A 7,173-nucleotide genomic window follows, 5' to 3' on the forward strand; every position below is an offset into this window, starting at 1 on the left:
TACGTTCTTTAGATTTTTTCCCCTGATAAGAAAAACATTCTTTAAATTACCTCCTGATAATATTTTGTCACAAATGTTTGCTAAGAGTCAACTCAGAGAATCATATCGGGAGACTTTTTGAATACATTAAGGTAATTTGAATTTAAGAATACATCACTATGAGTAAAAAGAATCTGACCAAATTTAGATACTAACTCTTTTGGTTTCTGAAATGTTTGGGTGAATGTTTAATATGTTTATTGTGCTTTTCTGATATATTATCCTAGTCAAAAATTAATACATATTTTAATTTTACAATGTTTAAATGAAAATCAGAAATTCAATTAGAAAAAAGTGACCTTAAAGCGTATTGGCAGGATTAATGTAGAATTAAAATATAATTCTATCTTGCTCATGAATAGAATTTTATTTTAAAAATGTTTGAATGTTTAGTGTGTTTTATTTTAAGCACTTTGAAGTTCTTGAATGTTTCAACCATAGGAAATACTGCAGAATTTCATTGTTTGATCGCTTGTGTTTAAGAATCCTTTTGCCAGTTATAATACCATCTTTCAGTTTTCAACTTATTGAGCAGTCCTCAGTTACAGTCATTTTATAGAATTCTTAGTTATTGTTTAAAAAGCAATTTTTTTTCTTTTGAGAGTTCAACCTTCATTTATGTCCATTTGCTTGTGATCTATGGCTTTGTAACAGACAATTGACTTCAGCTTTTTGATAAGGCAAAGAAATTCAATAGAAAGTAATAAGTAGGCAATCAAACAATATAAGTTGTGTGAAGGTTTACAAGTCTTTTTATCTTTGTGACTTGTGAGATAGATTAAGATGGTTTTATAGAATCAATTTATAGACTAGATACATATTTTCATATATACTTTTTGTTAATCCTCACATGAGAATTTTTTTCCCAGTGATTTTTTTTAGAGAGAGTGGAAGGTAGGAAGGGAGGGAGAGAGAAACATCAATGTGAGAGAGACACATTGATTGGTTGCCTCCGGCACAGATCGAACCTGCAACTCTTGTACGTGCCCTTGAGCAAGAATCGAGCCTGTGAGCCTTTGATGCACAGAACAATGCTCTCACCACTTAGCAATACTGTCATGGCATATATGTTCTTAAGATTCAATTTTCAGAGTATTCTAGTAAAATATAGTATACTTAGTTTTATAAAGCTAAAAGATTTACTTTTAAGATGGTTCAGCAAATAATTTGTTGTTAGTTGCATTTAGTTTAATGAAACTTCAGCACTTCTATGCATATCTTTATATGTTGAAGCTATGCCTACAATGGTCTTAAAGAGTAGACAATTTAAGCCGAAAAAACTTCCATTGAGGGTAAAAGAATCTTGACCAGAGTTATTCATATTACTTCATGTAAGGTAGTCTTTGGTTTCACCATCCAGTTCTACAAATATTTTTACAAACTGCTGGTAATACACCTAATGTGGAAGAACAAAATTATAACATAGGCAAAATGTCAAATTGTTTATGCAGATTTCAAATTTTATTTGTATTTTATGGTATCTGAAATATACCCTGGATTAGAAGCAAAATTACAAAACAAAAGACTTCGTATTTACAAAAAAATTTCAAGATTTATATGGTTAACTTTTATTATGATGGTTGCTTATGTAAGTTAGAAGACGAACACTGTTCAACTGAACTTTCTATTACATTGTTAATGTGCTGTAATTTTAGGTTGTCCAATAGTTGCTAGCCACATATGGCTCTTGGGCACTTGAGATGTGGTTAATTAGACAAAGAAATTAAATTTTATCTCATTTTAGCTAATGAAAATTTAAACAGCTACATATGAATAGTAGCTACTGTTTGGATATCACAGTTTAGAATGCCCTCTATTTTTTAAGTGCTTATAATGGTCCCCATGGTTTGAATCATAATAATATACACAGAACTTCATTAAAATCACACTGATTGAGCAAAACAAATTTCATGAAGGTGTTTCATATTTTATTTTATACTAATTTACTTTTATTAAATTTATTGGGGTGACATTGCTTAATAAAATTATATAGGTTTCAAGTGTATAATTATATCATACACCATCTGCATACTGCATTTGACCACCCAAAGTCAAATCTCCTTCCATCACCATAATATTTTCTTTTTATATTTCATACTAAATTAGACCTTTCCTGTTTTCAAAATTTCACATACTTCTTCTTTTATTGTATTAGTCCAATGTTAAACACTTTGTATGCCTGTTTATGAGACTTGTTTCTTGATAAATTTATCTTTAGTATATTGTTTTGTTTTCCAAATAAATAAGTTAAAATTTAAAATGTCCTTAATACAGATGTTTGGCTTTTTCAAAATGGAATAACTTTATAGAACTTTTACTAATGCCATTATATAGTGTTATTTTATATGAATGATAACATTTTTCAGCCAGATCCATAAGTATGGCACAGTTAGAATGTTTTCTTACTTGATAAGCAAAATGATTGTTTAACCCAGTAACAACAGTTTACTATTGTGGGTGTAATTGTAGGTTATTGACAATTTTGGAAGTGTTTTGTCCTTCCTGAGTAAAATATGTGTTACTAAAGCATACTAAATTCAAACTTTATTTAAGTACTAGAGGCCTGGCGCATGAAATTCATTCATGGGAGTGGGTGTCCCTCAGCCCAGCCTGCACCCAGACAGATAAGCATCCCTCTCACAGTCTGGTACTGCTGGCTCCCAACCGCTCGCCTGCCTGCCTGATCACCCCTAATCACTCCCCTGCCAGCCTGATCAACACCTAACTGCTTTCCCTGCCAGCCTGATTGCCCCTAACTGCCTTCCCCTGCTGTCCTGGTCACCCCCAACTGCCCTCCCCTGCAGGCCTGGTCCCCCCTAACTGCCCTCCCCTGCAGGCCTGATCACCCACAACTGCCTTCCCCTGCCGGCCATCTTGTGATGACATGGGCGTGGCAATCTTGTGACCATATGGGGGAGGCCATCTTGTGATCACATGGGGGTGGCTATCTTGTGTGAGGGTGTGATGGTCTATTTGCATATTACCTCTTTATTATCTAGGATAGGGTAATATTTTCATTTTGGCCAGCAAGGCTCAGAGTTTCAGCTCTGGTGTTCACTTTCTGTATATTTTACATCCACGTTTAGTACAGTGCAATGGTCCCTTCTTATCCACAGGGGTATGTTCCAAGACCCCCAATGTTTGCCTGAAACTGCAGATAGTACCCACCAAACCTTGTGTGTGTGTGTGTGTGTGTGTGTGTGTGTGTGTGTGTGTGTATGTGTGTATGTGTTTCCTACATACATACCTATGATAAACTTTAAATTACTCTTGCACTTTGGGGCCATTATTAAGTAACACAGAGTACTTAAACACAAGCACTGAGATACTGCAGCAGTCCATCTAATAACTGATAACCAATAACTGACTAATGGGTGGGTCGAGTATACAGAGTGAAGATGCTGCACAAAGAGGACGATTCATGTCCAGGGAAGGACAGAGCAGGACAGACAGATTTTTATCAAGATACTCAGACCTCAGGTAGCCAAAGCCATGGAAAGGGAAACCCATGTCCTGCCGGTGTTGCTCAATGGCTAAGTATAGACCTATGAACCAGGAGTTCACAGTTTGATTCCAAGGTCAGGGCACATTCCTGGTTTATGGGCTTGATCCCCAGTGTGAGGTGTACAGGAGGCAGGTGATTAATGATTCTCTCTCATCATTGATGTTTCTCCCTCTCCCTTCCTCTCTGAAATCAATATAAAATATTTTTTAAAAAGAAAGGAAAACCCAAGTTAAGGGTGAGGGCACTGTAATATTTCTGCAGCATTCTGAAACATTGGCATTCTGTGGTTATATTCACTCTTGTGTAGGAGTAAAGCACTTATCACCCCTTTCTTCACCCTAGTTTATTTTAACTCACAATACATTACATTTGCAATGATTTTTTTTCACCATGATAAAAAAATCTGCACATTCACTTTGAGACAAAATAATTGCTTATCTTAAATAATTAGTGAAATTAATTTGAAAGATTGGTGGTTGATAGGTACAAATTTCAGTACACCAACACAGGTGGGCAAGACATATTACTTTATTTTTCTGTAACGTAATTTCTATTTTGATTACCCAGCTTCCAGGTGTTCTCACCAGCACTTCTGGTCAGATAAGGCTGGGAGTCTCAGTTGGGGGAGCTATGCTTCAGCCCACTTGCCTCTGTGAGGGATACTGCAAGCAACTGCCAAGTTTTTCAAGCTGGCTTTCTGGTTTGGAGGGCCTGAGAACTATGCTCACTCTTGCCTAAGTTTATCCCCATGCCTGGATGAAGCAGGGGAACCCTCTACTTGCTTTGCTCTTGGGCAAGCAACTCTGCCCACTCATCTCCATCCAGGCTTCCAGGTGTTTCCTGCAACCCTTCAGTTCATTTCCTGGGTGTGGGCAAACTAGGCCCTAACACTGGTAAAATTCCTCATTTGTGGATCTGAACCAGACAGATCCAATGAGTTCCCTGATCAAAGTGTGCCCTGATACAGTTCTGCAGATGAGCAAAGTGGCTGGTTGGCATTACTACTCTGGTGCTGCAGGTAGGAACCAATTTGGTAGTTGTACTAGTTGTTGCTAACCCTTCCCCTTCTAGGTTTTCATTAGAGTCCCAGTGATTGAGCCCCCATAGTCCCCCTGGGGCGAGACCAGAGGAGGGGGTACCACAGAGCACCCACAGTGCATGAGCGCTGGTTGTCTCCCAGGCTTTCTTCCCACTGGAAAACTGGAGGCTCTGGGGAGATCTATCCACATGGTGCTGTGATGGCCTAGGGGCAGGCAATGCAGTCAGCCTGTAGCTGCTTCTCCTACACTCCTAAAATGATCTGTCTTGGCCTCTAAGAGCCAGTGCTGCAGCCTCGCCCTGTGTTGTAGGACTCTCCCTGTGGTGTCTCCTTCATAAGTTGTTTGTTGTTCTCTTGAGGGGTGCAAGTCTGGAAGGAGCTATGTTGCCATTTGGCAATGTCACTGAATTTCTATTTTGAGTCTCCATGTGCTGGGAGAAGAATCTTTGCAGTAGTCATTCTAGGCTTTTTATTTTCCCAGGCATGCAAGGAAAGAACCCAGGACGTGAACAGACATAGGTTTGGGAGACTACCAAAAGGTGGGAATCTCATCCTTGTTTTTTCAATTGCTTCTAGGTTTTAGGGGCTTTGCACAATGCCAAGACTGGGGAGAGGGTTTCAGAATCAGGTTATTGTCATTTTTCTTAGCCATCAACAGTTGAGATGTCTGTCTGTCCCATCTGGTCTTTAGTCATTGGCCCAGAGCCATTCTTATTCCTGTCCACAAGGCCTGTTCATATGGAGCGGCTCCTTTCTTTGCTTCTTCCAGGTCCCCCTCAAACTCATGGGAACAGTTTTGTTTTGGCTTCATTATTTTGTGTCACAGGAAACGGGTTTTATCCAGCTCTCCATATACTTCCATGCAGGGCTGGCTACATAATTTGCAGGGCCCTGTGCAAAATGATGAATTCAATTTTGGTACTATTTAAATAGCAGTTTTATTTTTTAAATATGTTTTTATTGATTTTAGAGAGAGAATAAGGGAGGGAGGGAGAGAGAGGGAAACATTGATCAGCTGCCTCCTGTACACTCTCTACTAGGGATTAGTCCTGAAACCCATGCATGTGCCCTGAATCGAATTGGTGCAGAGGATGACCCACTCATCTCCATCCAGGCTTCCAGGTGTTTCCTGCAACCCTTCAGTTCATTTCCTGGCTGTGGGCAAACTAGGCCCTAACACTGGTAAAATTCCTCATTTGTGGATCTGAACCAGACAGATCCAATGAGTTCCCTGATCAAAGTGTGCCCTGATACAGTTCTGCAGATAAGCAAAGTGGCTGGTTGGCATTACTACTCTGGTGCTGCAGGTAGGAACCAATTTGATAGTTGTACTAGTTGTTGCTAACACTTCCCCTTCTATGTTTTCATTAGAGTCCCAGTGCTTGAGCCCGCATAGTCCCCCATAGTCCCCCTGGGGCAAGACCAGAGGAGGGGGTACCACAGAGCCAGGGCAGCAGTTTTATTTTTTATCATTTTATCTTGGGATACTTTTGGACTTAGACAAGAGTTGCAAAATTAGTACAGAGAGTTCTCATATATCCTTCACTCAGCTTACCCTAAATACAATAACTTTCATAACCATGGTACAATTATTAAAACTCAGAAGTTAATATTGGTGCAATACTATAAACTCCAGACTTTATTTGTGTATCACCAGGTTTTCCACTGAAGCTCTTTTTCACTTCCAGGATTCAATTCAAGATCCCGTGTTTCATTTAATTCTCCTGTCTGCTTAGTCTCCTCCAATCTGTGGCAGTTCTCAGTCTTTCCTGTTTTTCATGACCTTGATACTTTTGAAGGGTACTGATCGGTCATTTTGTAGAATGTCCCTCAATCTGGGTTTGTCTGATGTGTTCTCTTGATTAGACTGAAGAACATCCCATAGATGATGTGCTTTGCTCAGTATCATAGCCTTTTGCATTTTCCTGTAAAACAGTTTCAAGAAAGTTCAGTGGTTTGCCCCAAACCATAGAGCTGCTAGCACCAAAGTCAGGACTAGACCACAAGTCTCACTTTTATAGCTAGAGTTGTTAACCCAAACCTATAAATCCTTTCATATATTTTTCCAGTACTGAATTATTTATCTGTTGTTTTCTAGGATTGTGCCTACAGGATGGGTGATGGATAGAAGGCCTAAGAGAAATAGTACTTTCAAACACCATGAAGTTGAGCTCTTGCTCAGTGCCCCTGCTGCTTCATGGATGGCGATGAGAATGATCACTACTTAGTGCCAGTTCTCAAAGCAGCATCACCACCTCCCTCCTCTAGAATCTCTGCAGAAGAGAAGCTGAGAACCACATTTCCTAGAACCTCTGTCGCAGTCTGGTTCCAGTTTAGAGTTTGTTGATGAGAGGAACTTGCATGAAATTTGAAGGCAGGAGAACAGTAGAGGACTTTTTTTTTTTTTCCACAACCAGGACACATGGTCAGATATGAGATTTACAGAAGCTTCCTGAAGAACTCATTAGAATCACATACTTTGCTACTTCAGATGGGTGGGGGTAGAGTGAGAGAATCTTCAGAGATTCTTCAGCAGCTTCACAGTAATCTTTCCAGAATTTTCTGTCTTGGTGCTTCAAGTTGAGGTCTC

Source organism: Myotis myotis, unplaced genomic scaffold (genome assembly GCF_014108235.1).
Source record: "Myotis myotis isolate mMyoMyo1 unplaced genomic scaffold, mMyoMyo1.p scaffold_m19_p_4, whole genome shotgun sequence".
Classification (NCBI taxonomy): domain Eukaryota; kingdom Metazoa; phylum Chordata; class Mammalia; order Chiroptera; family Vespertilionidae; genus Myotis; species Myotis myotis.